Below are 26,473 nucleotides of genomic sequence, written 5' to 3' on the forward strand. Positions count from 1 at the left end.
GCGTCCTGCTGTTTGTCTCCAGACTAGGACAAATTTTCCAGACAAGGACAAATTATCCGGACAGAGGAAAAGTACAGCGAGGCAGTGAAGGTAACATGTCCGCCGTCCACTAGCAGGCGGCGCAAAACGGCAACAAAACACCTTAAATAATGTCCTGCATCGTCCTAGGCGTCCGCAAGGAGGGGTGAAATGTAACATTTCGCTTTTCTTACAATTCCGAAGCTAATTTGAACTACACGATTAACTGTTAGTTAATTTGGTAGGACCCATGTAAGTAATTTCGGCCTTTGAGCTCGGTTACTCTATTTATCACAACTTCCCGTCAAAGTACTCACTGCTATTACTTCTTTGTGTTGTCAGTTGGATTATCGCAATTAGAGCCTTCCATTTATGATCAATCGAGTAACAAAAGACATGCCGAATACAAGGTAATTATAATGTTTGAACTAGTAACAGACTGCTCAGTTGGCTAAGGGAAAATTCATATGCATATAGCAGGTCAGACGTAACACGAGCGCCCACCCTGTAATCTTCCTCAAACGATTTTACAGAAACTATCCAGAAAAAAGGTGGGAATTTAAGAAGATGGGACCTGGATAAACTGAAAGAACCAGAGGTTGTACAGAGTTTCAGGGAGAGCATAAGGGAACCATTGACAGGAATGGGGGAAAGAAATACAGTAGAAGAAGAATGGGTAGCTTCGAGGGATGAAGTAGTGAAGGCAGCAGAGGATCAAGTAGGTAAAAAGACGAGGGCTGGTAGAAATCCTTGGGTAACAGAAGAAATATTGAATTTAATTGATGAAAGGAGAAACTATAAAAATGCTGTAAATGAAGCAGGCGAAAAGGAATACAAACGTCTCAAAAACGAGATCGACAGGAAGTGCAAGATGGCTAAGCAGGGATAGCTAAAGAACAAATGTAAGGATGTAGAGACTTATCTCACTAGGGGTAAGATAGATACTGCCTACAGGAAAATTAAAGAGACCTTTGGAGAAAAGAGAACCACTAGCATGAATATCAAGAGCTCAGATGGAAACCCAGTTCTAAGCAAAGAAGGGAAAGCAGAAAGGTGGAAGGAGTATATAGAGGGTCTATACAAGGGTGATGTACTTGAGGGCAATATTATGGAAATGGAAGAGGATGAAGATGAAGATGAAATGGGAGATATGATACTGCGTGAAGAGTTTGACAGAGCACTGAAAGACCTGAGTCGAAACAAGGCCCCGGGAGTAGACAACATTCCATTAGAACTACTGACAGCGTTGGGAGAGCCAGTCCTGACAAAACTCTACCATCTGGTGAGCAAGATGTACGAGACAGGCGAAATACCCTCAGACCTCAAGAAGAATATAATAATCCCAATCCCAAAGAAAGCAGGTGTTGACAGATGTGAAAATTACCGAACTATCAGTTAAATAAGTCACAGCTGCAAAATACTAACGCGAATTCTTTACAGACGAATGGAAAAACTGGTAGAAGCCGACGTCGGGGAAGATCGGTTTGGATTCCGTAGAAATGTTGGAACACGTGAGGCAATACTAACCTTACGACTTATCTTAGAAGAAAGATTAAGGAAAGGCAAACCTACGTTTCTAGCATTTGTAGACTTAGAGAAAGCTTTTGACAATGTTGATTAGAATACTCTCTTTCAAATTCTGAAGGCGGCAGGGGTAAAATACAGGGAGCGAAAGGCTATTTACAATTTGTACAGAAACCAGATGGCAGTTATAAGAGTCGAGGGTCATGAAAGGGAAGCAGTGGTTGGGAAGGGAGTGGAGACAGGGTTGTAGCCTACCCCCGATGTTATTCAATGTGTATATTGAGCAAGCAGTAAAGGAAACAAAAGAAAAGTTCGGAGTAGGTATTAAGATCCATGGAGAAGAAATAAAACCTTTGAGGTTCGCCGATGACATGGTAATTCTGTCAGAGACTGCAATGGACCTCGAAGAGCAGCTGAACGGAATGGACAGTGTCTTGAGAGGAGGATGTAAGATGAACACCAACAAAAGCATAACGAGGATAATGGGATGTAGTAGAATTAAATCGTGTGATGCTGTGGGATAAGGAAATGAAATGCTTAAAGTAGTAAATGAGTTGTGCTATTTGGGTAGCAACATACCCGAGGATGTCGAAGTGGAGAGGATGTAAAATGTAGACTGGTAATGGCAAGGAAAGCGTTTCTGAAGAAGAGAAATTTGTTAACATCGAGTATAGATTTAAGTGCCAGCAAGTCGTTTCTGAAAGTATTTGTATGTAGTGTGGCCATGTAGCACCACATTTCGAAAGCTTCTATTCTCTTCTTGTCTAAACTATTTATCGTCCACGTTTCACTTCCATATATGGCTACACTCCATACAAATACTTTCAGAAACGACTTCCTGACACATAAATGTATACTGGATGCTAACAAATTTCTCTTTTTCAGAAACGCTAGTCACGTAATAATCGGTGCGATATTCCTTGATGGCACGGTGAGTACCGAACGGTATGTGAAGGGTTTGGAAGATGATTTCATTCCCATTAATCGAAGTGACCCTGATTTCGACAAGATGTGGTTAATACAAGACTAAGGACGACCCCCACCAAAGAAGGAGAGTGTTTGATGTCCTGGAAGAGGACTTTTCGAATCCCATTTTGGCCCTGGGGTACCCAGAGGCCACTAGCATCGGCCTCGATTGGCCGCCATTTTCTTCGGATCTGAACACATGCAGCCGGCCGTTGTGGCCGAGAGGTTCTAGGCGCTTCATTCCGGAACCGCGCGAGTGCTACGGTCGTAGGTTCGAATCCTGCCTCGGGCATGGATGTGTGTGATTTCCTTAGGTTAGTTAGATTTAAGTAGTTCTAAGTTCTAGGGGACTGATGACCTCAGATGTGCCATTTGAAAACATGCAGCTCTTTCTTGTGGGGCTATATTAAAGACAAGGTGTACAACAATAACCGCAAGAACACTGCTGAGCTGAAAACAGCCATTCAGGAGGTCATCGACAGCATCGATGTTCTGACACTTCAGCGGATCATACAGAATTTCGTTATTCGTCTGCGCCACATCATCGCCAATGATGGCAGGCATATCGAACATGTCACAACCTAATTCCGAATATCTGTAGTGACGTTTACATGTTGAATGAAGCGTGTGCACGCCGTAGTTGCAACTAATTTGCGTTTTCTTTCGTATATTTCAATAACTGTCTCCTTGTACTTATTGTGGTTTAACAATGTTTGCAGATGATGCCGTCATTTGCCGTCTTGTAGAGTCATCAGATGACCAAAACGAATTGGAAAATGATTTAGATAAGATATCTGTATGGTGCGAAAAGCGGCAATTGACCCTGAATAAAGAAAAGTATGAAGTTATTAATATGAGTACTAAAGGAAAATTCATGGAGAAGAAGTAAAAACTTTGAGGTTCGCCGATGGCATTGTAATTCTGTCAGAGACAGCAAAGGACTTGGAAGAGGAGTTGAACGGAATGGACAGTGTCTTGAAAGGAGGATATAAGATGAACATCAACAAAAGCAAAACGAGGATAATGGAATGTAGTCAAATTAAATCGGGTGATGCTGAGGGGATTAGATTAGGAAATGAGACACTTAAAGTAGTAAAGGAGTTTTGATATTTAGGGAGTAAAATAACTGATGATGGTCGAAGTAGAGAGGATATAAAATGTAGACTGGCAATGGCAAGGAAATCGTTTCTGAAGAAGAGAAATTTGTTAACATCGAGTATAGTTTTAAGTGTCAGGAAGTCGTTTCTGAAAGTATTTGTATGGAGTGTAGCCATGTATGGAAGTGAAACATGGACGATAACCAGTTTGGACAAGAAGAGAATAGAAGCTTTCGAAATGTGGTGCTACAGAAGAATGCTGAAGATAAGGTGGGTACATCACATAACTAATGAGGAGGTATTGAATAGGATTGGGGAGAAGAGAAGTTTGTGGCACAACTTGACTAGAAGAAGGGATCGGTTGGTAGGACGTGTTTTGAGGCATCAAGGGATCACAAATTTAGCATTGGAGGGCAGCGTGGAGGGTAAAAATCGTAGAGGAAGACCAGGAGATCAATACGCTAAGCAGATTCAGAAGGATGTAAGTTGCAGTAGGTACTGGGAGATGAAGAAGCTTGCACAGGATAGAGTAGCATGGAGAGCTGCATCAAACCAGTCTCAGGACTGAGGACCACAACAACAACAAACAAAGGAAACCCGCTAAATTTCGATTTCGAAATAACCTAAACCGGAACGATCACAGAGATAATGTTGTGGGTAGAGCAAACCAAAGACTGCGATTGACTGGCAGAACACATAGAAGAAGCAACCGGTCTACTAAAGAGACGGCTTACACCACGCTTGTACGTCCTATTCTGGAGTATTGCTATGCGGTGTGTGTTCCGCATTAGGTGGGACTGACGGATGACATCGAAAAAGGAGGGCAGCTCGTTTTATACTATCCCGAAATAGGGGAGATAGTGCCACAGACATGATACGTGAATTGGAGTATCAGTCATTAAAACTACGGTGTTTTACGTTGCGACGGGATCTTCTCATGAAATTTCAATCACCAGTTTTCTCAAATGGTTGAAATGGCTCTGAGCACTATGGGACTTAACATCTATGGTCATCAGTCCCCTAGAACTTAGAACTACTTAAACCTAACTAACCTAAGGACAGCACACAACACCCAGTCATCACGAGGCAGAGAAAATCCCTGACCCCGCCGGGAATCGAACCCGGGCGTGGGAAGCGAGAACGCTAGCGCACGACCACGAGCTGCGGACCCAGTTTTCTCCCCCGACTGCAAAAACACTCTGTTGGCACCCACCTACCTAGGGAGAAATGATCATCACGATAAAATAAGTGAAATCAGGGCTCGCACAGAAAAATTTAATTGCTCGTTTTGCCCGCGCGCCGTTCGAGAGTGGAACGATAGAGAGACAGCTTCAAGTTGGTTCATTGAACCCTCTGCCAGGCACTTGTGGCTAACAGAGTAATCACGTAGATGTAGATGTGAAGTAAGACACTGCTCCAAATTCGTAAAATTTGCAACGAATAACAGGGATCGCTATGATTTTGCGTCTGTGGTGCATTACACCATACGCTGGTGCGTATGAAATTGAGCTAGCATATTGAATTTGGAAGGAGGTCTCTATCTGCCTCCGATCTCGAGAAAAAGGATCTTATGTAGCGCGTTTGCTCCCGATAGCACTCCCGCGAGAGTGAAATATTCGTAACATCCCTCATACCCACTAGACCACTCGAGATGTCGATACGAGATTTTGGCGAATGATAGCACACAAGGAGGATAGCATTTTGCCAAATTGTTAACACACCGAACTTTCTTATACACGGCGATATATCAGAAGCTGTACTTTTTATTTTATTTTTATTATTATTTTTTACTCCAGTGGTGTAATTTTTTTAAGAGTCATCGATAGCCAATGAAAGAATTTCCTCTCTTCGTCTTTCTTCTCTTATATTACTGCAAACCGACACGATGAGGTTTTCTGTAAGCTATTGATCTCTCTGGCCGCCAATTACTTGTTTAATTGAGACTCTTGTATCCCCTTTCTGTCGATCTACTGTCGTCGTCTTCTCTGACGTAAGATATTGATGTTCTTATCTACTGTATATGCCCGACTTTTAGTTACATCTGTACCTCAGAGCCGGCTGCGGTGGTCTAGCGGTTCTAGGCGCGCAGTCCGGAACCGCGTGACTGCTACGGTCGCAGGTTCGAATCCTGCCTCGGGCATGGATGTGTGTGATGTCCTTAGGTTAGTTAGGTTTAATTAGTTCTAAGTTCTAGGGGACTGATGACCACAGATGTTAAGTCCCATAGTGCTCAGAGCCATTTGAACCATTTTTTGTACCTCAGATGGAGGATCCACAAACATCTTCACTGTAACTGCGACTTAATTTCGAGTTTTAATAGTAATAATTAATGTTAACTTTTTGCTTAGTCGACCACTTTTCTTTTGTTCCTGAGTTACCGAAGAAAAGACAGTTAATAACGTCTTTGGATTTTAGTTATTTTTTCAACTTCCTATTTCCGACGTTACTGGTTATCCGCACTGTTTCTGATTTTTTATTATTTCTGTCCGATTGCAAATGAAATGTTAAATAGCTTTTATGTCACAAGTAAGGCTTAGTAATATTTCATAATCGAACCTTCTGTCGTCCAGAGATACAGTTTGCCCCTTGGCTATGATTATCGTTGACTAATAAACACACCGTTGTGGAAATCACTTTAGTTTTTTATTAACAACATTCAAGAACAATGAAATGATCATGATGATTTGTTTTGTATATAGGGAAAAGGAGGGTTGATCCTATAATTACTCTCAGCACTTACGGCAGCTAATATGTCGTCGATTTTTACAGTTCGTCACTCAACGATATTACAGCAAGGACTATGATCCATTACTATACTCGCTACAGTCATTCAAACTTCGTACGCTTTTATTTTCACAAAGCTAAGTGCCAAAGTCCGTTCTTATATTCAATTTAACGTCCCTTCGTATAGTCCACAGATGCTGTTATCGGTTATTTGCCATGTAATAGATTTTAATACTGAGCGCTACTTTTTCTCGCGCACACAATTCCTCAGATATCCTTAGTCTGTGATTTTACGGCAAAAGTCTGTCCCGTATGAATTAACTATAGTCAATTTTCTTGCCGTGTAACAAAAGTGCCCTGATCCCTTCCGTAGCATATCACACGGAAATGCCCGCTATATCACGCAGCTGAGTAGACTTATTCAGAGCGCAGAAAACAAGACAACTAACAATATCCGCGCATGGTTTATGTGGTAGAATTTAGAAACAAAAGTAGCCACGTTAAACCCTCTTTGATTCTCAAAGCGCTACTTTTCTGCCAGCGTTATTCTGATCATACATCGCTAATTTTAATTAAAACTTTTTCAATGCTACTAATTATTTCATATATTATCGGTCACCTCTCCCTTATATGAAAATATACCGAGCGAGGTGGCACCAGTGGTAAGCACACTGGACTCGCATTCGGGAGGACGACGGTTCAATCCCGTCTCCGGCCATCCTGATTTAGGTTTTCCGTGATTTCCCTAAATCGCTTCAGGCAAATGCCGCGATGGTTCCTTTGAAAGGGCACGGCCGATTTCCTTCCCCATCCTTCCCTCACCCGAGCTTGCGCTCCGTCTCTAATGACCTCGTTGTCGACGGGACGTTAAACACTAATATCCTCCTCTCCCTCCTCTATATGAAAATAAGCATGATAATATCGTTCTCATGCAGCTTTACTGTATGATTAAATGATGATGGCGTCCTCTTGGGTAAAATATTCCGGAGGTAAAATAGTCCCCCATTCGGATCTCCGGGCGGGGACTACTCAAGAGGACGTCGTTATCAGGAGAAAGAAAACTGGCATTCTACGGATCGGAGCGTGGAATGTCAGATCGCTTAATCGGGGAGGTAGGTTAGAAAATTTAAAAAGGGAAATGGATAGGTTAAAGTTAGATATAGTGGGAATTACTGAAGTTCGGTGGCAGGAGGAACAAGACTTTTGGTCAGGTGATTACAGATTTATAAATACAAAATCAAATAGGGGTAATGCAGGAGTAGGTTTAATAATGAATAAAAAATTAGGAGTGCGGGTTAGCTACTACAAACAGCATAGTGAACGCATTATTGTGGCCAAGATAGACACAAAGCCCATGCCTACTACAGTAGTACAAGTTTATATGCCAACTAGCTCTGCAGATGAAGAAATGGATGAAATGTATGACGAGATAAAAGAAATTATTCAGGTAGTGAAGGGAGACGAAAATTTAATAGTCATGGGTGACTGGAATTCGTCAGTAGGAAAAGGGAGAGAAGGAAACATAGTAGGTGAATATGGATTGGGGGGAAGAAATGAAAGAGGAAGCCGCCTTGTAGAATTTTGCACAGAGCGTAACTTAATCATAGCTAACACTTGGTTCAAGAATCATAAAAGAAGGTTGTATACCTGGAAGAATCCTGGAGATACTAAAATGTATCAGATAGATTATATAATGGTAAGACAGAGATTTAGGAACCAGGTTTTAAATTGTAAGACATTTCCAGGGGCATATGTGGATTCTGGCCACAATCTATTGGTTATGAACTGCAGATTGAAACTGAAGAAACTGCAAAAAGGTGGGAATTTAAGGAGATGGGACCTGGATAAACTGAAAGAACCAGAGGTTGTAGAGAGTTTCAGGGAGAGCATAAGGGAACAATTGACAGGAATGGGGGAAAGAAATACAGTAGAAGAAGAATGGGTAGCTCTGAGGGATGAAGTAGTGAAGGCAGCAGAGGATCAAGTAGGTAAAAAGACGAGGGCTAATAGAAATCCTTGGGTAACAGAAGAAATATTGAATTTAATTGATGAAAGGAGAAAATATAAAAATGCAGTAAATAAAGCAGGCAAAAAGGAATACAAACGTCTCAAAAATGAAATCGACAGGAAGTGCAAAATGGATAAGCAGGGATGGCTAGAGGACAAATGTAAGGATGTAGAGGCTTATCTCACTAGGGGTAAGATAGATACTGCCTACAGGAAAATTAAAGAGACCTTTGGAGAGAAGAGAACCACTTGTATGAATATCAAGAGCTCAGATGGCAACCCAGTTCTAAGCAAAGAAGGGAAGGCGGAAAGGTGGAAGGAGTATATAGAGGGTTTATACAAGGGCGATGTACTAGAGGACAATATTATGGAAATGGAAGAGGATGTAGATGAAGATGAAATGGGGGATAAGATACTGCGTGAAGAGTTTGACAGAGCACTGAAAGACCTGAGTCGAAACAAGGCCCCGGGAGTAGACAACATTCCATTATAACTACTGATGGCCTTGGGAGAGCCAGTCATGACAAAACTCTACCATCTGGTGAGCAAGATGTATGAGACAGGCGAAATACCCACAGACTTCAAGAAGAATATAGTAATTCCAATCCCAAAGAAAGCAGGTGTTGACAGATGTGAAAATTACCGAACTGTCAGTTTAATAAGTCACAGCTGCAAAATACTAACGCGAATTCTTTACAGACGAATGGAAAAACTGGTAGAAGCGGACCTCGGGGAAGATCAGTTTGAATTCCGTAGAAATGTTGGAACACGTGAGGCAATACTAACCTTACGACTTATCTTAGAAGAAAGATTAAGAAAAGGCAAACCTACGTTTCTAGCATTTGTAGACATGGAGAAAGCTTTTGACAACGTTAACTGGAATACTCTCTTTCAAATGCTGAAGGTGGCAGGGGTAAAATACAGGGAGCGAAAGGCTATTTACAATTTGTACAGAAACCAGATGGCAGTTATAAGAGTCGAGGGGCATGAAAGGGAAGCAGTGGTTGGGAAAGGTGTGAGACAGGGTTGTAGCCTCTCCCCGATGTTATTCAATCTGTATATTGAGCAAGCAGTAAAGGAAACAAAAGAAAAATTCGGAGTTCGTATTAAAATTCATGGAGAAGAAGTAAAAACTTTGAGGTTCGCCGATGACTTTGTAATTCTGTCAGAGACAGCAAAGGACTTGGAAGAGCAGTTGAACGGAATGGACAGTGTCTTGAAAGGAGGATATAAGATGCACATCAACAAAAGCAAAACGAGGGTAATGGAATGTAGTCAAATTAAATCGGGTGATGCTGAGGGAATTAGATTAGGAAATGAGACACTTAAAGTAGTAAATGAGTTTTGCTATTTAGGGAGTAAAATAACTGATGATGGTCGAAGTAGAGAGGATATAAAGTGTAGACTGGCAATGGCAAGGAAATCGTTTCTGAAGAAGAGAAATTTGTTAACATCGGGTATAGATTGGAGTGTCAGGAAGTCGTTTCTGAAAGTATTTGTATGGAGTGTAGCCATGTATGGAAGTGAAACATGGACGATAACTAGTTTGGACAAGAAGAGAATAGAAGCTTTCGAAATGTGGTGCTACAGAAGAATGCTGAAAATAAGGTGGGTAGATCACGTAACTAATGAGGAGGTATTGAATAGGATTGGGGAGAAGAGAAGTTTGTGGCACAACTTGACTAGAAGAAGGGATCGGTTGGTAGGACATGTTTTGAGGCATCAAGGGATCACAAATTTAGTATTGGAAGACAGTGTGGAGGGTAAAAATCGTAGAGGGAGACCAAGAGATGAATACACTAAGCAGATTCAGAAGGGTGTAGGCTGCAGTAGGTACAGGGAGATGAAGAAGCTTGCACAGGATAGAGTAGCATGGAGAGCTGCATCAAACCAGTCTCAGGACTGAAGACCACAACAACACAACAACAGCATTCATATCCAAGCAATTACAGTGAAACTCAGATACCAAAGACATTGGATACTTTTTAGCAGGAGCGCAAAGGAAAATTCTACTCGAATTTTTGTAACGGATCGTGAAGAATTATCAGCATAGGTAGATCGTAGACCCCTTGTTTCATTGTATAGTATTTAAAATTTCCGGTCTTGTTTCTTTAACACATGAGTTTATAATATTACTTCCTATTTGACTATCCTCCCGACGAATTGTCTGTCCCTCCTTGCAATCTGAAGACATTGTGGAGGCAGAAGATATGTTCCCTGTGGCTAATGGCGCACCTGTGCCTGAATTGTGCACTGTTTTTCACAAAGAAAAACAATACCGAAACAAACAACAAAACTATATAGACCTTCATAACTGGAAAATATAATGAACCACTGGAAAATGATGGAGCGCCTTGTAACTCGCCACTGGGTTACTTTCTTTCGCTAGCAGGAGCTTCTTTTGATTATTATAATTCCTTTTTGGTCCAGCGTGCTATCATGGCATATCCTGTCCATACTCGGTCTTATTTTTCTTTGGCGACGTAGCCTTCTCTGAATAGTTTTCCCCGTTATTTGAAATAGATTTAGGCCCATCTAAATTTTAGGAACAATTCCTTCACTGTCGAAGAGTTCTCGGGCTTCCAGCCAGGTGGCGGTGTCTTCAAACTGCGACGTTTCGACGAGTGGCATACTCGTCATCTTCTGGCGTGGATATATCCACTGCGGCAAGGCCGTTGCCCATTTAAGTCTAAGGTATTTGTGTATTTATTTATCATATCCCAGACATCACTTTGTAAATCTTTAAGATTACAGTAAAGGGAAAACATAAAACATAAGACAGTGAGGGAAGTGACGATTAAATAAAGTAAAATTCAAGCACACAGAAAACAATGTTCATTAAAGAGAGCTGGTATGATTCTGTCTGGGATTACAATCTTTGTATCCCATGCGAAGCCCAGTACATTTCAGCTTGTACGGCCTTGTCATTTGCTGTTAGTAGGTCCTGTACCGTGCAAGGTTCGTCCTATTTCCTGGAGACTAGCAGGTGTTGTGGGTCTTGCAGTTCTGCACATTCGCAGAGCTCGTCCGTACTGATATAGCGACATTTCTTCAGGCTTGCTTTGTATCGTGATACACCCGATCTTATTTTGTTCGAGGCATTCCAAGTCGTGCTGTAGGTTACTCCCTGGAGCTATTCCCTGGCCTTCCTGGTTCTGAGTTACACCATAATTGTTCTAGTTGTGATTTAGGCGGAAAAGGGGTTGGATCAGTTGTTTGTGGAAAACTCTTACTTGATTTAAGTTGATTAGGTTGAGAAATATTGGAACACGTGACGCAATACTGACCCTACGACTTATCTTACAGCCGGCCGGTGTGGCCGAGTGGTTCTAGGCGCTTCAGTCTGAAACCGCACGACCGCTACGGTCGCAGGTTCGAATCCTGCCTCGGGCATGGATGTGTGTGATGTCCTTAGGTTAGTCAGGTTTAAGTAGTTCTAAGTTCTAGGGGACTGATGACCTCAGATGTTAAGTCCCATAGTGCTCAGAGACATTTGAACCATGTTTGAAATTATCTTAGAAGCTAGATTAAGGAAAGCCAAACCTACGTTTCTAACATTTGTAGACTTAGAGAAAGCTTTTGATAGTTTTGACTAGAACACCCTCCTTCAGATTCTGAAGGTGGCAGGGGTAAAATACAGGGAGCGAAAGGCTATTTACAATTTGTACAGAAACCAGATGGCAGTTATAAGAGTTGAGTGACATGAAAGGGAAGCAGTGGTTGGGAAGGGAGTGAGACAGGGTTGTAGCCTCTCCCCGAAGTTATTCAATCTACATATTGAGCAAGCAGTGAAGGCAACAAAAGAAAAATTCGGAGTTCGTATTAAAATCCATGGAGAAGAAATAAAAACTTTGAGGTTCGCCGATGACTTTGTAATTCTGTCAGAGACAGCAAAGGGCTTGGAAGAGCAGTTGAACGGAATGGATAATGTCTTGAAAGGAGGATATAAGATGAACATCAACAAAAGCAAAACGAGGATAATGGAATGTAGTCGAATTAAATCGGGTGATGCTGAGGGAATTAGATTAGGAAATGAGACACTTAAAGTAGTAAAGGAGTTTTGCTATTTGGGGAGCAAAATAATTGATGATGGTCGAAGTAGAGAGGATATAAAATGTAGACTAGCAATGGCAGGGAAAGCGTTTCTGAAGAAGAAAAATTTGTTAACATCGAGTATAGATCAAAGTGTCAGGAAGTCGTTTCTGAAAGTATTTGTATGGAGTGTAGCCATGTATGGAAGTGAAACATGGACAATAAATAGTTTGGACAAGAAGAGAATAGGAGCTTTCGAAATGTGGTGCTACAGAAGAATGATGAAGATTAGATGGGTAGATCACATAACTAATGAGGAGGTATTGAATAGGATTGAGGAGAAGAGAATTTTGTGGCACAACTTGATTAGAAGAAGGGATCGGTTGGTAGGACATGTTCTGAGGCATCAAGGGATCACCAATTTAGTATTGGAGGTCAGCGTAGAGGGTAAAAATCGTAGAGGGAGACCAAGAGATGAATACACTAAGCAGATTCAGAATGATGTAGGTTGCAGTAGGTTCTGGGAGATGAAGAAGCTTGCACTGAATAGAGTAGCATGGAGAGCTGCATCAAACCAGTCTCAGGACTGAAGACCACAAAAACAACAATAACAGGTTGAGGGTAGAGTCCAAACGTTGGATGCATGGGATCTGATTCTTGTTTTTGTTTCTCAATTTCTGCAGCTGTTCTTCTGATGTCTGGAGGGGCCATGTCCATAAGTTGGTGCAGCCGGTTTGTGAGAAATGGGCGCAGGCAGCCTGTCGCGATGCGTCCTGCCTCATTCAGAGCTATATTATTTTGTTTTGCATGGGTGTATTTTTGCTATACAGGTGCCGAGTACCCTGCAGCGGAGAAACATAACGCTAGAGCTGACGTACGGGGAACTGTGGGTTGCGCTCCCCATCTACTACTTGCGAGCTTGAGGGTGATGCTGCTCCTGGCACTCACTTTCATCTTAGTGTGATCCTTGAAGGTTAGAGCGCGGTCGAGTTTGACTCGCAAGATATTTTGGTGGTTCGCAATGAGAGGGGCGCTGTCCCCTCCAGGTTATGTTGAGTTTTTTCCTGGCCTCTCTACTGTGCAGGCGAAATGCACAGACCTGGGTTTTTGCTAGGTTGAGGTGGTTATCGTCATCTACGTCTACATCTACGTGATTACTCTGCTACTCATAATAAAGTGCCTGGCAGAGAGTTCAATGAACCACCTTCAAGCTGTCTCTCAGCCGTTCCACTCTCGAACGGCGCGCGGGGAAAAACGAGCACTGACATTTTTCTGCGCGAGCTCCGATTTCTCTTATTTTATCGTGTTGATCATTTCTCCCTATATAGGTGGGTGCCAACAGAGTGTTTTCGCAATCGGAGGAGAAAACTGGTGATTTAATTACATGAGAAGATCCCGTCGCAACGAAAAACGCCTTTGTTTTAGTGATTGTCACTCCAATTCACGTATCATGTCTGCGGCACTATCTCCCCTACTTAGCGACAATACAAAACGAGCCACCCTCCTTTGTACTTTTTCGATGACATCCGTCAGTCCCACCTGATGCGGATCCCACACCGCACAGCAATACTCCAGAATAGGGCGGACAAGTGCTGTGTAAGCAGTCTCTTTAGTAGACTTGTTGCACCTTCTACGTGTTCTGCCAATGAAACGCATTCTTTGATTTGCTCTACCCACAACATAATCTATGTCATCGTTCCAATTTAGATTATTTGTAATTGCCCTTAGTTGAATTTACAGCCTTCAGATTTGTGTGACTTATCGGGTAATCGAAATTTCGCGGATTCTTTTAGTACTCATGTGAATAACTTCACACTTTTCTTTATTCAGAATCAACTGACACTTTTCGCACCACACAGATATCTTATCTAAATCATTTTGCATTTTGTTTTGATCTTATGATGACTTTACAAGACGGTAAATGACTTCATCATCTGCGAACAATCTAAGAGATCTACCCACATCGTCTGCTATGTCGTTAATATATACCAGGAACAATGGAGGGCATATAACGCATTCTTGGGGACCGCCGGACATTACTTCTGTTTCACACGATGACTATCCGTCTACTGTTATTGCCACGAACTGTGACCTTTCTGACAGGAAATCACGAATCCAGTTGCACAAGTGAGGCGATATTCCACAGGCACGCACTTTGGTTAGACGACGCTTGTGAGGAACGGTGTCGCAAGCGTTCTGGAAATCTAAAACATACGGAATCAATTGTACATCCCCTCTCACAGTGATCAGATATATTCGCAACCAATGTTGTCAGTTTTCTCTCCACCTCTTCAAATGTTTTGCACTGAGCAGCAATGACTGTATCATCTGCTTAGATGAAGGAACGAGCATCTGTTCTACTCGGCTGGTCTTTAGTGTACATGTTGTAGATTAGTGGAACAAGGACGCTAACGTGGGGTGTCCATTTTTCTGAGTCCGCCATCGGCTCCTCTTTGCCTGCAGCGTAACAAAAGTAGCGTCTGTTCTACAGCAACCGGCCGCTGTGGCCGAGCGGTTCTAGGCGCTTCAGTCCGGAAGTACGATGCTGCTATGGTCGCGGGTTTGAATCCTGCCTCGGGCCCGCATCTCGTGGTCGTGCGGTAGCGTTCTCGCTTCCCACGCCCGGGTTCCCGGGTTCGATTCCCGGCGGGGTCAGGGATTTTCTCTGCCTCGTGATGGCTGGGTGTTGTGGGTTGTCCTTAGGTTAGTTAGGTTTAAGTAGTTCTGTGTTCTAGGGGACTGATGACCATAGATGTTAAGTCCCATAGTGCTCAGAGCCATTTGAACCATTTCCTGCCTCGGGCATGGATGTGTGTGATGTCTTTAGGTTAGTTAGGTTTAAGTAGTTCTATGTCTAGGGGACTGATGACCTCAGACGTTCAGTCCCATAGTGCTTAGAGTCATTTGAACCATTTTTTGTCCTGCAGCAGGCACTGGATGAATTGCGCCTGTCGGTAATCCTTCGTAACGTTATATATTTTTGATATCAACTTATTATGGTTAATGGTGTCGTAGCGGCTGTGGTTTGTTTCTGTTTGTAGACATCTCCCATGCGGTTTGTGAGGTTCAGAATTTGTCCACAGCACGACCTCTCAGGGCAGACCCTGCTTGCCCTTTAATAATATTCAGGTCTACGTGCCCAGAGATGCAGTTGAGGATCGTTCTTCCTAGGACTTTATAGACCTGGCAGAAAAGGGAGATCTGTCAGGCTCTTTCCAGGTTTTGGTATAGCTACCATCTTTTGCCTTCCACAAGATCTTGAGTGGTCTTTATTTCAAGCGCGCATTTGTTCATCATATCTAATAACCACCGTCTGATAGCGGGTCGGAATATTTTTATTTGCTCTTGGCATAGATCGTGTAGTCCTGCAGTTTTACTGTTCTTCATTAGAAAGATGGAGTCTTCTAACAAGGGAACCTCCCTATCGCACCCCCCTCAGATTCAGTTATAAGTTGGCACAGTCGATAGGCCTTGAAAAACTGAACACAGATCAATCGAGAAAACAGGAAGAAATTGTGTGGAACTATAAAAAAATAAGCAAAATATACAAACTAAGCAGTCCATAGGAAACACAGGCAACATCAAGGACGATCTGAGGACAAGAGCGCCGTGGTCCCGTGGTTAGCGTCAGCAGCTTGCGGAACGAGAGATCCTTGGTTCAAGTCTTCCCTCGGGTCAAAACTTTTTATTTTCAGACAATTATCAGAGTTCAGGCACTCACACATAATCTACTTCGCTGTGCAAAATTCCAGGACATGTTCAGATTTGCTTGGACATATGCAGGATTTGACGGTCTACACACGGAAAAATTTGAAAACCTTAAAACCATATGTTTAGACAGAGCACAGAGAAAACTGTGCGACTGTGAAACTGTTGCATTCATTTGTTGAAGTTTATGTGACACACTCTTATGTTTTCATCAATTTTTTGGAAGTGATTATCACATCCACAAGAAAACCTAAATCGGGCAAGGTAGAAGAATCTTTTTACCCACTCGCCAAGTGTGCAAGTTAGGTGGGTCGACAACATATTCCTGTCATGTGACGCACATGCTGTCACCAGTGTCGTGTAGAATATATCAGACGTGTTTTCCTGTGGAGGAATCGGTTGACCTATGACCTTGCGATCAAATGTTTTCGGTTCCCATTGGAGAGGCACGTCCTTTCGTCTACTAATCGCACGGTTTTGCGGTGCGGTCGCAAAACACAGACACTAAACTTATTACAGTGAACAGAGTCGTCAATGAACGAACGGACAGATCATAACTTTGCGGAAGTAAAGGAAGTAAAATTTTCAGTCGAGGGAAGAGTTGAACGAAAGACCTCTCGCTCCGCAGCTGTTCACGCTAACCACGGGACCACGGCGTGCCTATGCTCGTATTATTCTTGATGTTGCCTATGTGGCCCATGGACTACTCAGTATATTTTGCTTATTTTTTCATAGTTACACACAACCTCTTCCTGTTTTCTCGATTGATCTGAGTTCAGTTTTTCAAGGCCTATCCACTGTGCCAAATTATAACTAAATCTGAGGGGTGTGCGATGGGGAGGTTCCCTTGTAAGTCTTCCAGGGCAAAGGGAGACACCAAGATACCAAGCCTACTGCGAAGCAGGATAGTGGGACCATCTGGCTGGACAATGCTAAGTTAAACGCGCCAGCAAAGATGTTGTCCCATATTATCGCTCAGTCCATGTATGTATAACGCACAGTGCCAACATAGGCCTATCCCTATTATCGTATGTGACTGTACGCAATACAGATGAGCTTCCCATCCATCTAAAGCGAACTCCAATGAGATTCCAATAAACATGGAAGAACATGTGGTGTAATGTTTACACCACGTTTATTCATACGATGTTCAAAAATGTTCAAACGTGTCTGAAATTTTATGGGACTTAACTGCTAAGGTCATCAGTCCCTTAGCTTACACACTACTTAACCTAAATTATCCCAAGGACAAACACACACACCCATGCCCGAGGGAGGACTCGAACCTCTGCCGGAACCAGCTGCGCAGTCCATGACTGCAGCACTTAAGACCGCTCAGCTAATCCCGCGCGGTTATTCATACGATGAACACAGTGTAGTTCATTGAAGTTGTTGGCAGTCGAAAACAAAAGACCGTCGCGACGGAAGTTACCTATATGTACTACACACACACACACACACACACACACACAAACACACACACACACACTCACACACACAGAACCTTGCCCCAAGATCACGTCAGTCACTTTATTTATTTAGCGTATGGCATTTAAGTGCATTTCAATATTGGATCACTGTTGTGTACATAGTTCCGCGTAGTCAGCGCGTACACAACTCTCCCACCAGAGCGCGCCCCACTAAGCACAACAGCTCAGGCGGAGCGCTCGTCCGTCTCCGCACTACGAGATGGCGCTGCCATAGAGACGGACCAAATTCTGCTTCTGTCGATCCGCGTATTAATATGTCTCGCAGCCAATGAGATGGCTGCTAGCGTAGAACGTTTTCTCCTCGTGGATCACACTCGCGCAGTGATACCTGAACGCGCGAGGTATTATAACGAGTGTACAGACCTCCGATTAGTCAGTCTGCATCAGTCTGCATTAGTCTATACTCAAGTTTCAGTCTGCGCCTAATAAGATTACCATATTCCTGTACATAACCATGAAGAGAAATGTATAGACACTTTGTCAAGTATCAGAGATATGTGAGAATAAGATTAACGTACCAAGACCAAAGGAACTTCAGATTGTCAGTTGTACACAGCATCCAGAACCAAGTTAAGTTATTTTTATGCTTTTTATTATTTTACTAAATGTGTGTGAAAATTAATCAAGTTCTGTTTAAAGTTGGTCACCGTCAATCTGCTACTCTAAGGGTGCAAGTGGCATTTCTATCATCTGACCTAACAGCAGAAGATAAACACGCCACGATAAGACCACGTGACATATTGCTGACACTCGCCTACTTCGTTAGAGCGACAAATCAAATAATCTGATGGTGTGTGTACCGAAGGTCTTACAGTACACACGCCACAATCACGTTGATCTACATTACATAAAATTACATAATTTACAGACAACCATCTAGTCCTTGTATATATTCGATGGATCATTGGAATGCCACGAGGAATTCTTCAAAATCCCCACTGAATGCTCTAGCACTGCATTCTTCTCTGATGTGATGGATGGTCTGCTGAGGCGCGCCGCAGTAACATGCTGGCGAAGACAGCAGTCCCCATTTGAAGTGAGTCAGCACATCTTCCATGCCCAATTCTTAATCAGTTCAGAGCTGACCAGATCTTGTGGGGCTGATCAAACCCAGGAACTGCCTCGGTAATACAAGGCATTAGGTGGCAAGTTGTTGGGGCATTCTCTTATCCAAGAGTTGATGTCAGCCCCAGTGAGGCTGTCGATGTTGCTTCACGTTCGTCGGTGTAAGCTTGAAATTTGCCCCACACGTGACCCCTAGGTAGTGCTAAGAAGGCAACAAAACTGACAGCCAGACAATCTTTCTAAATCTCCTGGCTATATGAGAAGTACATAACCGAGACGCCAGTCACTAATTCTCATGTTCACTGGTGTCCGCCCATTGGCAATTCATATTGCGGTGAAATTTAACACAAGTGTACTATTTTAAAGCTGGCCGCTGTGGCCGAGTGGTTCTAGGCGCGTCAGTCCGGAACCGCGCTGCTGCTTCGGTCGATGTTTCGAATCCTGCCTCGGGCATGGCTGTGTGTGATGTCCTTAGGTTAGTTAGGTTTAAGTAGTTCTAAGTCTAGGGGACTGATGACCTCAGATGTTAAGTCCCATAGTTCTCAGAGCTATTTGAACCATTTGAACTATTTTAAATCTCTGGTTCCAAGTTGTTCAATGCGTTAAGGGGGGTATGACGTGGAACGGGCCGACTTGAAGCAGGAGAGGCACCACAGGACATTTTAATTTCTACTGTCTATACTTTTACAAATAAATTCATAAAACTTTGTTAGCATGACCAGGAAGGATTCAGCATTCACACTCATAGCAGAGAAAGTTCAAAAACATAACAAAACATTTTTTTTTACATGTGAAATTTCATCATTTTTTCACTTGGTATTGGCTGCATTGGTTGCTGTAGGTACACTTTTCTTCATAAGTAAGAGAGATTCCTCGATGAATTTTGCACAGCATACAAACCATACTTAAAGGTGTATGAAACTCTAGAATTTCCCAAATCTAAAACTTTGAACATTCAGTGACTGTGTCAGAATTATATTGGAACAAATAAGCCCACGGTCACAAATATTAAGTCAAAATTCACCCGGTTTCGACGCTACTATGAAGACGACACTCGTAGTAGCGTCGAAACCAGGACAATTTTGACTTAATATTTGTGACCGAGGGCTTATTTGTTCCAATATAATTTCCCAAATCTGTTAAAAACTGTGGTAAAAATTGAGATAATTAACTATAAAATTCGAGTTTTCTCTAAACACGAAGTTTAAAACGTAACAGCCAATTCATTTTTCCATGGATTAAATAAATTCTAGAGTTTCATACACCTGTAAGTATGGTTTGTAAGCTGTGCAAAATTCATCGAGGAATCTCTCTTACTTATGAAGAAAAGTGTGCCTATAGCAACAAATGCAGCCAACAGCAAGTGAAAAAAATCATGAAATTTCACATTTAAAAAATATTATTTTTTTCGTGTTTTTGAACTTCCACTGCTATGAGTGTGACTCCTGAATCCTTCCTGGTCATGCTGACAAAGTTTTATGACAAGCTGCCTACTGGCTTCTGTCTCGGCTTCTTCGGCCGACGTTCATCTAATGATTTTACTGACATTTCGCCAGCATGAGTGGCAGGCATTGTCAAAGCTTCACCCTCCATTGCCGGTGGTGAACTGGAGCCGAGCTCGCGGCCGCAGACTATATGTACCTGGCGCGCCAACGTCCGAGGGCTTCTCCTCGGTCATTTCCGGTGCAGTTCTCCTCTTGCTACCTGCGACGGTCGTTCGCTGCAGTACTGGAAGCCAGGATCCGTTTACCTTAAGGTTTTCCACTTTCTTGTTGAAACTGTTCGCGTGTTTGTGTATTTCTACAGTTTCTCTGAACAAGCGCGTGTGATAGTGCTTCTCTACAGCCAGAACTTCCGTGTCGGCGAATTTTATTACGTGGTCGGTCTCACTCAGTGCGTGCTCTGCCACGGCCGATTTCTCCACCTGCCCCAACCTGCAATGTCGCTTATGCTCTTTGATCCTGGTGTTTATTGATCGTCAATTCATTCCGACATAAACTTTCCCGCATGTGCACGGTATACGGTATATTTCCGACATTGCAAGTGGGTCTCTTTTCTCCTTCGCCGATCTAAGACACTCTTTGATCTTCCTTGTCGGTTTGAAAATCATCTTTACGCCATCTTTGCGCAATATACGGCCGATTCTGTCCGTCACTCTGGGAATGTATGGCAGAAAGGCCTTACCCGACATTTCTTTTTCTGGTTCGTTACTTTGCCGAGTGTTTGGCTCTATTACGCTTCTAATATAATTTCTGGAGCACCCATTGCTCCTCAGAACAGTTTCCAGGTGTTGCATTTCTCGTTTGAGGTGTTGCGGCTCACATATTCGTCCTGCTCTCGTTACGAGCGTACTAATCATGTCTCTTTTCTGGCTCGGGTGGTGGTTTGACAGTTTGTGCAGGTATCGGTCAGTGTGTGTCGGTTTTCGATACACGCTGTGTCCCAGGTTTTCGCCGTCCCTTGTGACCAGCACATCTAGAAATGGCAGTTTCTTGTCCTTTTCTACTTCCATGGTAAATGTTATGTTGGCATGGAGGCTGTTCAAGTGTCTTAGGAAGTCACCGAGCTGTTCTTCACCATGGCTCCACACCACGAAAGTATCACCGACGTACCTGTACCACACCTTAGGTTTGCAAGTCGCCGAGTCCAGTGCCTGTGCTTCGAATTGTTCCATGAAGAAGTTGGCCACCACTGGACTGAGAGGACTACCCATGGCGACGCCTTCCAGCTGTTCGTAGAAACGTCAGAAAAATCATTAGATGAACGTCGGCCGAAGAATACGAGACAGAAGCCAATAGGCAGTTTGTCAACAAGTGGCCACGAAAGCCTTATCAATTTTGTAAAGTTTTATGAATTTATTTGTAAAAGTAAAGACAGTGCACATTGAAATATCCTGTGGTGCCTCTCCTTCTCGAAGTCGGCAGGTTTGACATCTACATCTACATCTGCATCATTACTCCGCAGTTCACATTTAAGTGCTTGGCAGAGGGTTCATCGAACCACAATCATACTATCTCTCTACCATTCCACTCCCGAACAGCGCGCGGGAAAAACGAACACCTAAACATTTCTGTTCGAGCTCTGGTTTCTCTTATTTTCTTTTGATGATCATTCTACCTATCTAGGTTGGGCTCAACAAAATATTTGCGCATTCGGAAGAGAAAGTTGGTGACTGAAATTTCGTAAATAGATCTCGCCGCGACGAAAAACGTCTCTGCTTTAATGACTTCCATCCCAACTCGCGTATCATATCTGCCACACTCTCTCCCCTATTACGTGATAATACAAAACGAGCTGCCCTTTTTGGCACCCTCTCGATGTCCTCCGTCAATCCCACCTGGTAAGGATCCGACACCGCGCAGCAATATTCTAACAGAGGACGAACGAGTGTAGTGTAAGCTGTCTCTTTAGTGGTCTTGTTGCATCTTCTAAGTGTCCTGCCAATGAAACGCAACCCTTGGCTCGCCTTCCCCACAATATTATCTATGTGGTCTTTCCAACTGAAGTTGTTCGTGATTTTGACACCCAGGTACTTAGTTGAATTGACAGCCTTGAGAATTGTACTATTTATCGAGTAATCGAATTCCAACGGATTTCTTTTGGAACTCATGTGGATCACCTCACACTTTTCGTTATTTAGCGTCAACTGCCACCTGCCACACCATACAGCAATCTTTTCTAAATCGCTTTGCAACTGATACTGGTCTTCGGATGACCTTACTAGACGGTAAATTACAGCATCATCTGCGAACAACCTAAGAGAACTGCTCAGATTGTCACCCAGGTCATTTATATAGATCAGGAACAGCAGAGGTCCCAGGACGCTTCCCTGGGGAACACCTGATATCACTTCAGTTTTACTCGATGATTTGCCGTCTATTACTACGAACTGCGACCTTCCTGACAGGAAATCACGAATCCAGTCGCACAATTGAGACGATACCCCATAGGCCCGCAGCTTGATTAGAAGTCGCTTGTGAGGAACGGTGTCAAAAACTTTCCGGAAATCTAGAAATACGGAATCAACTTGAGATCCCCTGTCGATAGCGGCCATTACTTCGTGCGAATAAGGAGCTAGCTGCGTTGCACAAGAACGATGTTTTCTGAAACCATGCTGATTACGTATCAATAGATCGTTCCCTTCGAGGTGATTCATAATGTTTGAATACAGTATATGCTCCAAAACCCTACTGCAAACCGACGTCAGTGGTATAGGTCTGTAGTTAGATGGATTACTCCTTCTACCATTCTTACCCTCCAGCAGGCGCGTCAACTTTCATGACGCCACTAGTCGCGCTGTATCTCGTGGATACATGCGACGATTTTTGTGGTTTTTTGTTTGTTTACAGGTTCTTTTTCTTTTGTTTTGTTTTAAATTTCAGTTACCTTTATTGTTACAGATTTTACAAATACAGAAATGAACATCGGGCTCATTATACTTTCAAATTAACAGAAATATTTCACATTTTGTAATGGAGAAGTACATGAAATTCTTTTAAAATTTGATTTTATTATAGATACAAATAAATTATTGAACTAATCAAAGCATGTCTCTTTTTACTGATTGCCCTCTACAGAAAGAAATTGTTCAAAAATTATTTTTGCGTGCTTTTGCAAACAAAGATGTGTACCGCATTTTTCACATGTATACTTGCTGGGACAAGTCTTTTTTGTCTCCCTGTAGCATGACTGGCACCTTTTTCATTTCTTGTTTTCTGAGTCCAAGGATTGTTCAGCGTTTTCTTGCTCTTTTCCTTTAGGCTTGTACTTTACTAGCATTGACTTTATATCATCAGGTAGAGTCATAATAAGAGCTCTTCGTTTGAGATGATCTTGCAATGGAGTCAGAGCCAAAGTTTTGAGGTACTCGCGCCGATTTGAGTATTTATTCTTGTTGCCCAAGAAAATTACTCTTGAGTTCATGCCTGGAATGTTCAACAGGTGGAAAAAAATGATCATAGGTCATCGTCTTGTTGACCAAGCTACATTGTAGGTGGCACAGAGTTTGTCAACCGAAACCTCACTTGACGATACATACATACTCGAAAGGAGGACTACAGTTTTCCCTTTTTTCGGGACATGCGACACAAGGGTTTCATTCTTGCTGTGGCCAAATACGCTATCATGTTGCTGTCTACTTTTTGGTGCTACGAAATTCGATGGCAGTTCCTTCTTGTTTTTTCTAATTGTGCCTACAAACGACAGTCTCCTTGTATGCAGTTCTCTTACTAACTCCAAACTAGTGAACCAGTTATCTGCTGTAATGTTTCTACCCGTCCCATATATTGGTTCGGCAAGTCTCAGAACTACTTCTTTGGCGGTGTTATTATTCTGAAAGGGTCCTTCTGGTTGTAATCCACAATATATTTCCATGTTGTAAGTATAATAAAGCTTGGCATCACATAGGCAGAAAATTTTGATGACATATTTAGATGGTTTGGATGGTATGAACTGGCGAAATCCACACCGGCATCGAAATGCTGGTAGCTGCTCATCAACTGTGACGTTCTGACCGAGGGAGTAATGTGTTTTGCAGTTATTCAAACACATGGTGAACATTTCCCTCTCGGCTGCTAATTTGTTTTGTCTTGCGCCGTTCTTGTCTTGTGGCTCCATCATCAAAACGAACACATCTTATTAGGAACAGGAAACGTTTTTCGGACATGGTCATTCTAAAAATATTCAGACCAAGGTCATCTGCTGTCCAGAAGTCGTGAACATTCTGTCGCCCACCACAGAACACACCAGCAAGGTATAACAAGCCAAGAAAGGCTTTTATTTCGATTGCGTCTGTGTCCTTGCAGTCACTCTCGCGAGCAAAGTTTCCTTTTAGATCAGCTATACGCCTGTTAGTGTTGACCACAATAAGATCTAGGATATCATTACTGATGAATAGGCTCCAGCAGTCAATTTCAGTTACCATTTTCTTTGCGTCTCCAATTACCCCAGGCAGTTTGGTTATTATGAGGCCGTGTCTGTGTTGCTTTCCAAGGCACTTTCCTCCATTTAGTTCCATCCTTACCTAAAATAAAAAAAATAGGTACATTACGCCATTATTAGATATTGTTATTATTACATCTGAAAGCATATTTATTGTTTTTGCTACACACCAAAATAGTAATGTTCATCAGTTTCCTGCGTTTCATTGTTTTCCTCTTCATCAAATTCATGATCTGTGTCTGAGACTTCAGATCGTGTTTCGAATATATCTTCGGTTTCTGAATCAGTTTCTGCAAGATCATCTTCATCTTCAATGGATACCTCGTCGTCGAGAAGACGGCGATGTACTTCATCCAAATCCGTAGGATTTTCTAGATCATATCGTTTACTCATTTTGAGAGAGTACACGTAGCTACAACGAAACGTTGCTTCATTTAGAAGACAACAACGCAACTGCCGACTTGCGTACGCTGCAAAAAATGCAACAGCTGCAGTCATTAGCGGCGACGAAGCGTTACCCGAGTAGGCGCGCTGTATCTGAGAGATACAGGCAGTACACGTTCCCACACCTGACTCATTTATGACCTTGTCAGTATCGGGATAAGACTGCAATTCCTGTGAAGCAATAAGAAAGGTATGACACAAGATGTCGTGGGCCAGCAAACCGTCACCACTGTTCATTGCGGTAATATTAGAGAAAAAGTGGGTCATGTATCTCACAGATACATGCGCGACTGTCGGAGGGTTAAACACTGGTGCGACCTGCGCAATTTTCCAATGTGTAGGTACAGATCTATCGGAAAGTGAGCGGCTGTATATGATTGCTAAGTAGGGAGCTATTGTATCAGCGTAATCTGAAAGGAACCTAATCGGTATACAATCTGGACCTGAAGACTTGCCCGTATCAAGCGATTTGAGTTGCTTCGCAACCCCTAAGGTATCTACTTCTAAGAAACTCATGCTAGCAGCTGTTCGTGTTTCAAATTCTGGAATATTCCATTCATCTTCCCTGGTGAAGGAATTTCGGAAAACTGCGATCAATAACTCCGCTTTAGCGGCACAGTCGTCGGTAACACTACATTCGGCACTGCGCAGCGAAGGTATTGACTGCGTCTTGCCGCTGGTGTACTTCACATACGACCAGAATTTCTTCGGATTTTCTACCGATATTCGAGACAATGTTTCGTTGTGGAACCTATTAAAGGCATCTCGCATTGAAGTCCGTGCCAAATTTCGCGCGTCTGTAAATTTTAGCCAATCTTCGGGATTTCACGTTCTTCTGAACTTTGCATGATTTTTCCGTTGCCTCTGGAACAGCGTTCTGACCTGTTTTGTGTACCATGGGGGATCAGTTCCATCTCTTACCAATTTATGAGGTATGAATCTCTCAATTGCTGTTGCTACTATATCATTGAATTTGAGCCACATCTCATCTACATTTGCATAGTCAGTTCGGAAGGAGTGGAGATTGTCTCTTAGGAAGGCTTCTAGTGACACTTTATCCGCTTTTTTAAATAAAATTATTTTGCGTTTGTTTCTGGTGGATTTGGAAGAAACGGTATTGAGCCTAGCTACAACGACCTTGTGATCACTAATCCCTGTATCAGTCATGATGCTCTCTATTGGCTCTGGATTGTTTGTGGCTAAGAGGTCAAGTGTGTTTTCGCAACCATTTACATTTCGCGTGGGTTCATGGACTAACTGTTCGAAATAATTTTCGGAGAAAGCATTTACGACGATCTCGGAAGATGTTTTCTGCCTACCACCGGTTTCGAACAAGTATTTTTGCCAACATATCGAGGGAAGGTTGAAGTCCCCACCAACTATAACCGTAGGAGTGGGGTATTTATTTGTTACGAGACTCAAATTTTCTCTGAACTGTTCAGCAACTATATCATCGGA

The sequence above is a fragment of the Schistocerca nitens genome, chromosome 12 (assembly GCF_023898315.1).
Source record: "Schistocerca nitens isolate TAMUIC-IGC-003100 chromosome 12, iqSchNite1.1, whole genome shotgun sequence".
Taxonomy (NCBI): domain Eukaryota; kingdom Metazoa; phylum Arthropoda; class Insecta; order Orthoptera; family Acrididae; genus Schistocerca; species Schistocerca nitens.